The 12,495-nt window shown below is 44.7% G+C and overlaps 1 protein-coding gene across 1 annotated transcript in view; it reads right to left on the bottom strand.

Annotated features, from left to right (window-relative positions):
- bsna (bassoon presynaptic cytomatrix protein a) overlaps positions 1-12,495 on the bottom strand; it is a gene marked incomplete at its 3' end in the record, with an annotated part of 90,381 nt that overhangs the window by 48,081 nt on the left and 29,805 nt on the right. The window lies entirely within an intron of this gene.

The raw sequence follows: 12,495 nt of genomic DNA, 5'->3' as shown, positions 1-12,495 counted from the left end.
CTCTCTCTCTCTCTCTCTCTCTCTGTGCATCTCAGCCTTGTCTTTACAATTCCTGAGTTTCAGCTAAGTGAAAACGTGATGGACTGTGTCACGTTTTTCACATGAAACTCAAGCATTCACTTGGATTTTGCTATGTCTCTGTACCTCCTCCCTCTTTCTCTGAGCTGCCCGTCTTGTGTATTACGCTGACAGCAGCAGTTATAAGCTGGATGGATGAGAGAGAGAGAGAGAGAAATCTGAATGAGGCAGACAGAGTCTGCAGAGTGTTTGTGTGCGTGCATGTGTGTGACTTTATTATAATCACAGTGGCATTTAGGGGATGAAAGCAAAAGTCCTGTTAATAAGTTCATGCTATAGCCCGCACGCACGCACGCACGCACGCACGCTTCACACAGTTAGTGCATGTGATACAAGTACCTAGGGAGTTGTCTGTAGGAGAGAAGTGACATTTTCATGACAAAAAGGCACTAATTCCGTTACACGCTCACATGCACACAGTTACTGATACAATATCACCCCCACCACCCCCCCCCCCACACACATGCGCGCATGCACACGCACGCACGCACGCACACCCACGCACACACACACACACACACACACACACACACACACACACACACACACACACACACACACACACACACACACACACACACACACACACACACACACACACACACACACACACACACACACACACAGAGAGCGAGAGAGTGGGGGGGAGGGGGTGAGGAAGAGACAGGGAGTGATGGAAGGAGAGAGGCACGGGAGAGTTGGAGTTGAATAACTAGGTGTTAGAAATGCAATGTGAACGAAAATGAATAAGACAAACGTGAAGAGAATGACATACTGTAGATTGAAGCTGAATGAAATTGAAAAAAGAGAAGAGAGGAGGGGAAGGAGGGGAAGGGAGTAGGCATATGGGAGCAATTCTGACAACATAACTGTAGTAGGTAGGGACAAAGATGGAGGTACAGTTCAGAGAAATACAGAGGAAATAAGTAGAACTATATTTTTGAAAATAGTATTGCTGCTGCTACAATATGTAAGAATGAAGAAAACATACACTTTTAAAGAGGGGGCTATATATAGAAGGGGGAAACGGAAGGATAATAGGAAAGGAACCACCATCAATCACCATCTCTACTGTTGGACACGCACTGGGAGCTGCTCAATAAAACCACAGGCTCTACTGCTGTAGTACACTGTAGCAGGTTTTAATGGCAATGGGGAGTAGCTATTGTACAGGTAAGACACAGCTAAAAGCATATGTTCACTGAAACCAGTGCTACAGTAGGGCATTCACTTCTAGTCATTTTTACTAGTTGACTAGTTGCCTAGTTTACTAGTCGACTAGTCGACTAGTTGTTTAACTACCTATTATGTAAAAAAATATATATATTTGTACATTTGTACAAACTGTGTACACTGGTGACTATAACTATAATCTACCTGATCTTGAGGCCTACAAAATCAGAAAAAAATAAACTTTTTATTTCCTTTTTTTTCTTATCAACTAGTCAACTAGTACCAACAAGGTCGACTAGTGGATTTACTAGTCGACTAGTAAACTAGTCGACTAGTTGCTTAATGCCCTATGCTACAGTAGACTATATGCTAACACCAGTAACAAAGCATATGTTCACTGAAACCAGTGCTACAGTAGACTATATGCTAACACCAGTAACAAAGCATAAGTCCACTGAAACCAGTGCTACAGTAGACTATATGCTAACACCAGTAACTCCACTCGTGTTGAACTTGGAAGTAAATTCTCATAATGACCATGTGTGTCACACCCCACTCCTCTGCTTTTGTATTTGAGCCGTGACTATGGCTCCAAACCCTGAACTCTTATTATGGCGTGACCATTTATGACTTGACCATTTTGTGTTTAGTTCATGTTCTGTAATGCCTTGAATGTAATGCCTTGAATGTTAAAGAAAGCGCTTGTCATGCGTGTTGCCTTTGAACACTTAGGACAGTCCTAAATCCTAATTAGGTTTTGGACTTATCCTGTATGTTCTGTATTTTGCCTTGTGGTGTTTGGTTTTGGTTTACTGTTACTCTGTTGTTGTTTTGGTTGTGTCTTGTTTTGTAGTATTGTTCTGTGCTTTCCTGCCTCCTCTTGTTGGTGTTTCCTGTTCTGTCTTACCTACCTGATTATTGTTTCCTAGTCACCTGTGTTCTGTTTTGCCTGTTAGCCTATCCTGTGTTTGATTGTATTTTGAGTTCACCTGTGTCCTGTTACCCCTGTCTATTTAAGCCCTTTGTTTGCAGTGTGTCCTTGTTGGTCCGTAGACCTATGTCGAGTGAGTTTTGTGTCTGATGTTGCCTATGTTTTGCCTTTTGGATTACCCCTGATTTCTAGTCAAATAAACACTTTGAAGTTAATCTACTCTTCATCTGGTTGCCTGCTTTTGGGTCCTACTCCGTAACTCATTCCTGACACCATGGGGTTGAACATTTAAATCCCCTCATCCTTTTCTTTCTTTTCTATACCCTTGCATCCTTCCCCTTCTCTCTCTCTCTTCTTAAACAGTATACAATCCTCAGTGTTCATTTATCCATTTGTAACAGAGTGTACAAATTTAACAAATTGATTTGAGTCTGTGGTTAAGTCAGGGTTATTTTCCACATGCCGTGTTTTGAAGAATCTGCTTTTACCAGAACAAAATAAGCTCTCTGCGTGTGTGCGTGCGTGCATGTGTGCGTGCGTGGGTGTGTGGGGGTGTCTGTGTGTGCGTGCGTGCGTGCGTGTGTTTAGTGTATGCATGCGTGAGTGTGTGCATGTATTTGACTATGCTTTAAGGTGTGCCCATATTCAGGCTATTCAGATCTCGTGTGCATGAAAAGTGAAAGTGCGTCAGTGTCGGCAGTGTGCGTGTTATGCTGTCACCTCATTCTCTCTCTCTCTCTCTCTCTCTCTCTCTCTCTCTCTCTCTCTCTCTCTCTCTCTCTCTCTCTCTCTCTCTCTCTCTCTCTCTCTCTCTCTCTCTCTCTCTCTCTCCCCCCACACATATTTCCTGTCTCTCTACACTGCACCTAACCACAAAAACCCCAATGACAAAAACCACTTGTCAAAGCTGGCCTGCCCACTCTCCTATACAGCAGCTCCCTGTAGGCGTACCACATTAACATATGCTGTACAGTGAGATGTGGTGATGATGACACATTCTAGTGCTAGCTAAAACAATGGCTGTTTCTCACCTGGCACACAACAAACATAATCTGCATCGTGATTTCAATTAGTCCATCTCTCTGGTTTCAGTATCGGCATGCATGAGGTTAACAGTATATTACATGTGAAACAATTAGAAACAAGGATTTCTGATTCAGAGTCAGAATTCTGATCAGAATTCTGTATAAGAATTTAAATTATGATTGGCTGTGGCTGTTCCCCCGCAGTTCCTTTGCTTTGACCGCACTCTTCAACAAACAAAATTGTTGAAGAGTGGAAAGCTGGATATTTAATGTAGAGTGAAAACAAAAGCGTTACTAGTAGAGCCCTGAGGGACTCCGCTCAACAACGTATGGGGTTCAAGTGGGAGACGGCTGGGATACCACGGCTATAGGATACCAGCTGTCACTGAGTTCCCTCTGGAAAGTCCCTGAGGCCAGGAATCCCAGAGTAGAGTATACTTGGACAGGTACAGGTATGGCATTGTACCAGTGTTTCAGCACATACTGTAAATCTAACAAAGCTTCTCTGGCAGATGCAAGTGACTACTAAGCCACTCATCATCAAGAAAGCAATTCTGGACTGAACTTGGCTCCGGTCCTCAATGATATTCTCCTTGTTCGAGGCCTTGGTACTCTACACACAAAATGCACAGTTGTCAATGTCTTCCGAGAACACGAGCAGCTGTGGTTGAGGTAATGTTTGCCACATAATAGAAAACCGAAGTCTGACATAATAACTGCTGCTGTAAAAATAGCATAGGTTGTCAATAGCATCGTGGCATATAAGAACTGTGATCCAAAAATACGATTTTACTCATGGATATGAAACATCAATATTGATGGTGAAAAAGTATATCCAAAGAGTACGAAAATAAATCAATTGTCCCCAAACACAGACTTTATCAAATGTAACTTAATATCATAAACGAGACAGAGTCACATACCTGTCAGAATGGGTAGATTTTTCATATGACAACGATTCTAGATGACCCTAACATGAATGGGTACCATAGATTTCTCTAGAGGATAGTTGTTAATGATGGATTGTTTGCTTGCTTATTTCCACATAATGAGGCAAAATACTAGACAATTAGGCATCTTTGCTATTTAGAAAGAACAACATGGGTACTGTAAATTGAACCTGCTATACAACTCAATTCATTGATGGTTCTAATTACTGCAGGTATACTCGTTCAGCTATTACTTGTACTCATGAGCGGGATGCAGTTCTGTGCATAAGCCAAGTGTGGATTCCATCCCTATAGAGTCATTTATATTAACATATCACAGTGACACTTCGAGGCACATGCACTGCGATCTGATTCAAAGTGACACGGGCACAGTGGGCAGGTTCATAGATCTAGGTCAAGGACAATACTTCAACATGAATATGTCTGTTAAAAAAAATTAAACTGTGACCTTTCTGTTTCAGTACAGCTGCCCTGAATGCCTTGGTGTCACCCAAGTCCATGGTCCATGCTGTGCAGAGGCAGACTAGCAGCAACGCACGCTGTGTTTGTGTTTGACCAACATGACTGGCATAAGAGCTGTCTTTAATAGGCTTACTGTCCCACTGGGACACGCACACACGCACGCACGCACGCACACGCACGCGCACGCGCACGCACACGCACACGCACACGCACACACACACGCACACACTGCACTGGAGCTTGTCCAGGGGAATCATGTGGGCTGTTTTTATGTGTATCTTATGCCTATGTGTATAGCTGTGTACGCATGTGTGTGTGTGTGTGTGTGTGTGTGTGTGTGTGTGTGTGTGTGTGTGTGTGTGTGTGTGTGTGTGTGTGTGTGTGTGTGTGTGTGTGTGTGTGTGTGTGTGCATGCGTGCATGCGTGCGTGCGTCCATATGTGTATGTAAGGGATCAGAGCGGTCCAACAATACGCTGGCAGACAGCCAGTAGCTGTGCCAGAGCAGTAAAGAGCTCTAGGTCTGTCTATCTAGCTAGACAGCTATTTTGTCTCATCCGGTTAAGGAAATAGGTAGCTGATATATTGCACTTTTACCTTAGCGCTAGGTATACTCTTGGTTGCTTGTTTTTGCAGAAAATGCACTAAAGACTTCTGGTGATTAGTAGTTTTTGTTCCCTACCTATGTTGAATACACTTATTGTAAGTCGCTTTGGATAAAAGCGTCTGCTAAATGACTGTAATGTAATGTAATGTAATATCTACATTCTACACACTGACTGGACTCAGGCAACATTATGAAATCCTTAATGTTCATGTATGCATTTGTAACTCTGAATAGAATCCCATGGACCCATCGTATGAGTGCATTTGTAGCATATACGCTCAGAGTTCAAATTGGCTCTTTACTGATCGACCCTACAAGCCCTCCCGCGTGCTCAGATTGGCCAACGCAGGGAAGCTGCAGGTACCTTCAGTACAAACACCGGGACAACACTCCACACGTCTCAAACTCTTCTCCCGTCTGTAGATAGCATTTTATGTATAGACATGTAGGTACTATTATAGTGTATGCATAGTTCATTATATAGATATTCCACTGTTAGGTTCTTAGCATACGTATGATTCATGATGACTATTTTTATGTATTTGATGTATTACCATGTCTTTTGTTCCTGCTCACTAAATCGCTCTGGATTAAGAGCGTCTTCTAAATGCTTGCCTTGTAAATTGTTTACTGTGAACACTCACAAAGACAAGGAAACTGACTTCAGTGTGACTAAACAACACAGACACAGGGGCCTATCCCAGGCTGAACAACACAGACACAGGGGCCTATCCCAGACTAAACAACACAGACACAGGGGCCTATCCCAGACTAAACAACACAGACACAGGGGCCTATCCCAGACTAAACAACACAGACACAGGGGCCTATCCCAGACTAAACAACACAGACACAGGGGCCTATCCCAGACTAAACAACACAGGCACAGGGGCCTAACCCAGACTAAACAACACAGACACAGGGGCCTATCCCAGACTAAACAACACAGACACAGGGGCCTATCCCAGACTAAACAACACAGACACAGGGGCCTATCCCAGGCTAAACAACACAGACACAGGGGCCTATCCCAGGCTAAACAACACAAACACAGGGGCCTATCCCAGACTAAACAACACAGACACAGGGGCCTATCCCAGGCTAAACAACACAGACACAGGATATCCCAGGCTAAACAACACAGACACAGGGGCCTAACCCAGGCTAAACAACACAGACACAGGGGCCTATCCCAGACTAAACAACAGACACAGGGGCCTATCCCAGGCTAAACAACACAGACACAGGATATCCCAGGCTAAACAACACAGACACAGGGGCCTATCCCAGACTAAACAACACAGACACAGGGGCCTATCCCAGGCTAAACAACACAGACACAGGGGCCTAACCCAGGCTAAACAACACAGACACAGGGGCCTAACCCAGACTAAACAACAGACACAGGGGCCTATCCCAGGCTAAACAACACAGACACAGGGGCCTAACCCAGACTAAACAACACAGACACAGGGGCCTAACCCAGACTAAACAACACAGACACAGGGGCCTATCCCAGACTAAACAACACAGACACAGGGGCCTATCCCAGACTAAACAACACAGACACAGGGGCCTATCCCAGACTAAACAACAGACACAGGGGCCTAACCCAGACTAAACAACACAGACACAGGGGCCTATCCCAGACTAAACAACACAGACACAGGGGCCTATCCCAGACTAAACAACACAGACACAGGGGCCTATCCCAGACTAAACAACACAGACACAGGGGCCTATCCCAGGCTAAACAACACAGACACAGGGGCCTATCCCAGGCTAAACAACACAGACACAGGGGCCTATCCCAGACTAAACAACACAGACACAGGGGCCTATCCCAGACTAAACAACACAGGCACAGGGGCCTATCCCAGACTAAACAACACAGACACAGGGGCCTAACCCAGACTAAACAACACAGGGGCCTATCCCAGGCTAAACAACACAGACACAGGGGCCTATCCCAGACTAAACAACACAGACACAGGGGCCTATCCCAGACTAAACAACACAGACACAGGGGCCTATCCCAGACTAAACAACACAGACACAGGGGCCTATCCCAGGCTAAACAACAGACACAGGGGCCTATCCCAGGTTAAACAACACAGACACAGGGGCCTATCCCAGACTAAACAACACAAACACAGGGGCCTAACCCAGACTAAACAACAGACACAGGGGCCTATCCCAGGTTAAACAACACAGACACAGGGGCCTATCCCAGGTTAAACAACACAGACACAGGGGCCTATCCCAGACTAAACAACACAGACACAGGGGCCTATCCCAGGCTAAACAACACAGACACAGGGGCCTATCCCAGGCTAAACAACACAAACACAGGGGCCTAACCCAGACTAAACAACAGACACAGGGGCCTATCCCAGGCTAAAACACATGTCGCAATACAATCAAAGGAAACTAACTCTGAGTGACTTAGATCGTTAAGTAAATAATTACTGTACATGAATGGACAAGAACTAAAATATATACTACCGTACAAAGCTAAATTTGTATGGAAGAGTTTAGACACAGCTTTGTCAGATAACAGAAGATCCAGAATAATTAACATTGTCTAAATTCTAAGTCCACCACTGCTCACTTGACAAGTGACAACCTAACCTTGTCCTGCCCTATTTTGTCTTATCATGTTCTGTCTTGCCTTACATTATACATTTGGTTTCCTTAGCATTTGTTTCTACAATAAACAAGTCATATCATGCACATTGCTGTCTTAACTTCGCCTTCAAATTTTAGCTAAGCTTTCTTGTTTTCATGTCATTTGTACTACAGTACATATGTACAGTACAGCTCAGTGGCCTTGTGGTTAGAGTTTCCGCCCTGAGACTGGGAGGTCGGGGTTCAATCCCTGGCCGGGTCATACCAAAGACTCTAATCAATGGGACCCAGTGCCTCCCTGCTTGACACTCAGCATCAAGGGTTGGATTGGGGGTAAGTCCCTGCGACATACTAGCGTCATGTCCAGGGGGTGTACTTGTACATCAAGCTACCTCACGCTACAGAAACAGGAGATAGGCTCCTGCCCTATGGGCCTCATGGCTCGGCAAGAGAGAGAGAGAGAGAGAGAGAGAGAGAGGGAGAGGGAGAGGGAGCTGGGAGAGGGAGCTGGGAGAGAGGGAGGGAGAGAGAGAGGGAGGGGGGGACAACAACGAGAGAATCAGAGCGAGGGAAAAACATAACCCAAAATGTCAGATGGATGGAGGGAAACCAAGAGAGTGAAAAGATAATGCTGCTAGCCAACAAGAAAGAGAGATGAGGATGTGTGTGTGTGTGTGTGTGTGTGTGTGTGTGTGTGTGTGTGTGTGTGTGTGTGTTGGGAGTCAAACACTGTACAAATATTTCCCTGCAGGTGCAGCACGCACGCATGCACGCATGCACGCATGCACGCGCGCACACACGCACGCACACGCACGCACACACACACACACACACACACAGCCTTGACATCCAATCACATCGCTCCGCGGGAGCGCGCTAACACTGGGCCATGGAAGCTTCCATCTGCACAGACAGAGAGAGGGGTGTTCAGACAAATCATCAAATTCTCTGGTTTTCTCCCTTCTATTCTCTCTCTCTCTCTCTCTCTCTCTCTCTCTCTCTCTCTCTCTCACTTCACTCTCTCTGTTTCTCACTATCTCTCTCTCTCTCTCTCTCTCTCTCTCTCTCTCTCTCTCTCTCTCTCTCTGCATTATGGTCTAAGCATTAGCATAACGGCACATATTTTCTTTTACAAAGAATCCCCCTCCTCTCTTTGCAGAGGGTGTGTGCATTCCCGTATCTGCCTCTGAACACGTGTGCATTGAGTGTCTGTGTATGTGTATGCATTTAATTGTGTGTGCGTGTTGTACTGTTTGTGTGCGACGTATATGTGTGTGCGTGTGTCTAAGTCATTAAACACAGCCATACTTAATGTGTTATCGTTTGTGCGTAATGCCTGTGTGCGCACGTGTGTGAGTGTGTGTGAGAGCATGTTTTGCTTGAATGTATGTCCATATTTTTTGTCTATGTCAGAGCTTGACCAGAGGAGGTTGCAACAAATTCATTAAGTCTAACTCAGTGGTTCCACTTGAACATCTTGAAAGTGCTCGCAGGAATCGCGGCCCACCCATCTGATTCCGACCACTTAAGACGGCAGCATTGTCAGAGCATGTGTATTTGCATTCCGGCTTGGATCAATGGAACTAACTTTAAGTTCATATATGTATCAGTATCGCAATGAAGACTCAATTTTGCAGTCTTGCAATATCCTCCCGGCCCACCAGTGGACCCTGGCCCACAGGTTGAGAATCGCTGGCCTAATTCATGCTTCTTTGCACGATTACAGTGCACGGCGAAAACAAATGATATTCAATGGAAGAGGAAGAGCGTGCTGCTAAGAATACATGAGGCTCTAGTGCCTCTCTGTAGGGGTTATGTGTCATGAATGGACGGTGGACCCCATGACACGCTGTCTGTCACTGACGCAGCCTCTCATACACACATTGATTAGGTGTCAGGTATACATACAGTGTAATATGTATTACCGCCCCGCCCCCTTCCTTCACACATCTCAGAACACTGGGACGGTCGGGACCCATTTTTATGGGTCCCTTTATTTATTTTTGTTTCCTATACATTTGGTTTTTACCTCTATATTTAACAAATTCAATGATTTTTGTTTTCAGAAAAGTTCATGAAGATTCAACAAAGAAACAAAGAAATTCCATAAAATTATAAAAGATTTTAATAAAAGAGAGAGAGAGAGAGAGAGACTATAGACTATAGACAGGTAAAAGTCTGTAATAAAAGAAGTCTGGGGATTTTGAGTTAGATAGGAGCATATGAATCAAAATGAAATCTGTGTGCTTTGACAATAAAAACGATGACAGCTATAGCACATCCACAGTGCAGTTCACTGTGATGTGATCTTATTTGAAATTCGATTCGTGACAATTTATTGACTTCCCCATTCACGTTATTTAATTTAGTTGAGTTTAATTCAATTTAGGTCCTATACTAAAACACAGCACTAGCATCCCACCAGACTGACTGGATGTCACCCGACCCCAGCTATAACCATGCAGAGGCATGCTGTTTACAAAATCGATAACCCATACACGCCTGTTAATATAATCGATGGAAAGAAAATGAGAAGGGACTTGGAGACATAGCGAGAGAAAGGAGGGAGGGATGGAGGGAGGGAGGGAGATAGATACCCGGGCACCATTTCACTGTGAGTAAATTAAAGAACTGCGGTCCAGACAGAGGTCTCTCCTCTGCTTGTTTTGACTCATTTAGAATGTCGCTTCAAAACAGAAGGGGGTCACGCCACAGCATAGTGGCTAGAGATGCAGTCTGGTAATGAGAAGGTCACGCGTTCAGCCAGTAAAACATGTCGAAGTGTCCCTGAGAAAAACCCTTAACCCCTAACTGCTCACCCTCGAGTGCTCATCATGAGCATCTCAGCAGCCTGTGTCAGCTGGGTGAAGCCGACACTCAATCTCGACCCAATTTTATGAATATCCGTAAAAACTAGGCTAAGGGTCAACGGTCAAATGAAGATGGAGAGGCTGGAGAAAGAGAATTGAATTGAGGTAGGGGGGGAGCCGGGGAAAAAAGAAGAAAGAGATGATGGCATAGAAGGAGAGGGTATGTATGTGATGTGTCTGTGTCGTTGGTAGGTGGTTTATTCACCTGTTTCGGCGGCTATACTGGGGCTCCATGTGTGTGTGCTTCACTTCCTGCACTTCCTCCACACTTCCTATTCAGTTGTCATAGCCAGTCAACACTGGCTATGACACTGGCTATGACACTGGCTATGACACTGGCTATGACACTGTGACACTGGCTATGACACTGGCTATGACACTGGCTATGACACTGGCTATGACACCAGGGCCGGATTTAGCCAGCCCCACTCAGGTGGGCAGACAGAATTGTAAGGGGGGCGACTCCGCCGGCGTGGGTGGGGTGTCAAACCCACATTGGGTGGGCAGGACGCACGTTTGGGTGGGCTATGCCCACCCCTGCCCCCCCCTAGAACCGGCCCTGTATGACACTGGCTATGACACTGTGACACTGGCTATGACACTGGCTATGACACTGGCTATGACACTGGATATGACACTGGCTATGACACTGGCTATGACACTGGCTATGACACTGGCTATGACACTGGATATGACACTGGCTATGACACTGGCTATGACACTGGCTATGACACTGGCTATGACACTGGCTATGACACTGGCTATGACACTGGATATGACACTGGATATGACACTGGCTATGACACTGGCTATGACACTGGCTATGACACTGGATATGACACTGGATATGACACTGGCTATGACACTGGCTATGACACTGGATATGACACTGGCTATGACACTGGCTATGACACTGGATATGACACTGGCTATGACACTGGCCACATCTGCTTATTATAAGCAAGCTTGTTTTTCTGTAAAGTCGCTTGTAATTGTAGTTGCTGGTTGTGGTTTTTTTGGGCTAATGTGTAGTTGTGTAGTTGCTTATTTGGGCTTGCTTCCTAATGTTTTTTAAACCATGTGGTTCCCACATTTTTTCACGTCATTAAAGAACCCCAGATTAATATGCAATTGTCCACGGACGTCCATCTGAAAAGATTTGTGTTATTAGTGTTTTAATATTTTAATTTATTCTCATAGCTGGGTCTGAATTCGTCCAAAATCAACAAGATTGTGCACTTGGTGACAAGTTTTTGATTTTTGGTATGATGGTAGGTATGGTTATAAGGTTTTCATAAACCATCGCAAACGAGTTGGGAGCGCCCCCTAGTGGCCTGTTTGCAATGAATCTAATATTAAATGGGTCAGTATATGGCTAAAAATTAAAATAATTGATAAAAGAGATTTTCCAATGGATTCTATTAGTATTGGGTGTGCTAAATAACATACTAAAACATTTGGAAAAAATAACTTCTGGAAAGGCATCATTTTCAAGATGGCGTCCACGATGGCTGACAGGAGCTTAAAATGCCTATAAACTGGGATTTAATACATAAAAAATCATAACAATTATACTCTTGGTGACAAGTTTTTGATTTTTGGCATGATGTTAGGTATGGGTATAAGGTTTTCAAAAACCATCGCAAACAAGTCGGGCTCGCCCCCTAGTGGTCTGTTTGCAATGAATCTAATATCAAATGGGCCAGTATATGGTTAAGAACCATAATAATTGATACAAGAGATTTTTCAATGGATTCTATTAGTATTGGGTGT

The sequence above is a fragment of the Electrona antarctica genome, assembly GCF_951216825.1.
Source record: "Electrona antarctica genome assembly, chromosome: 2".
Taxonomy (NCBI): domain Eukaryota; kingdom Metazoa; phylum Chordata; class Actinopteri; order Myctophiformes; family Myctophidae; genus Electrona; species Electrona antarctica.
The sequence above is the reverse complement of the archived record's forward strand: the minus strand, read 5'-3'. Positions and strand labels throughout refer to the sequence as shown.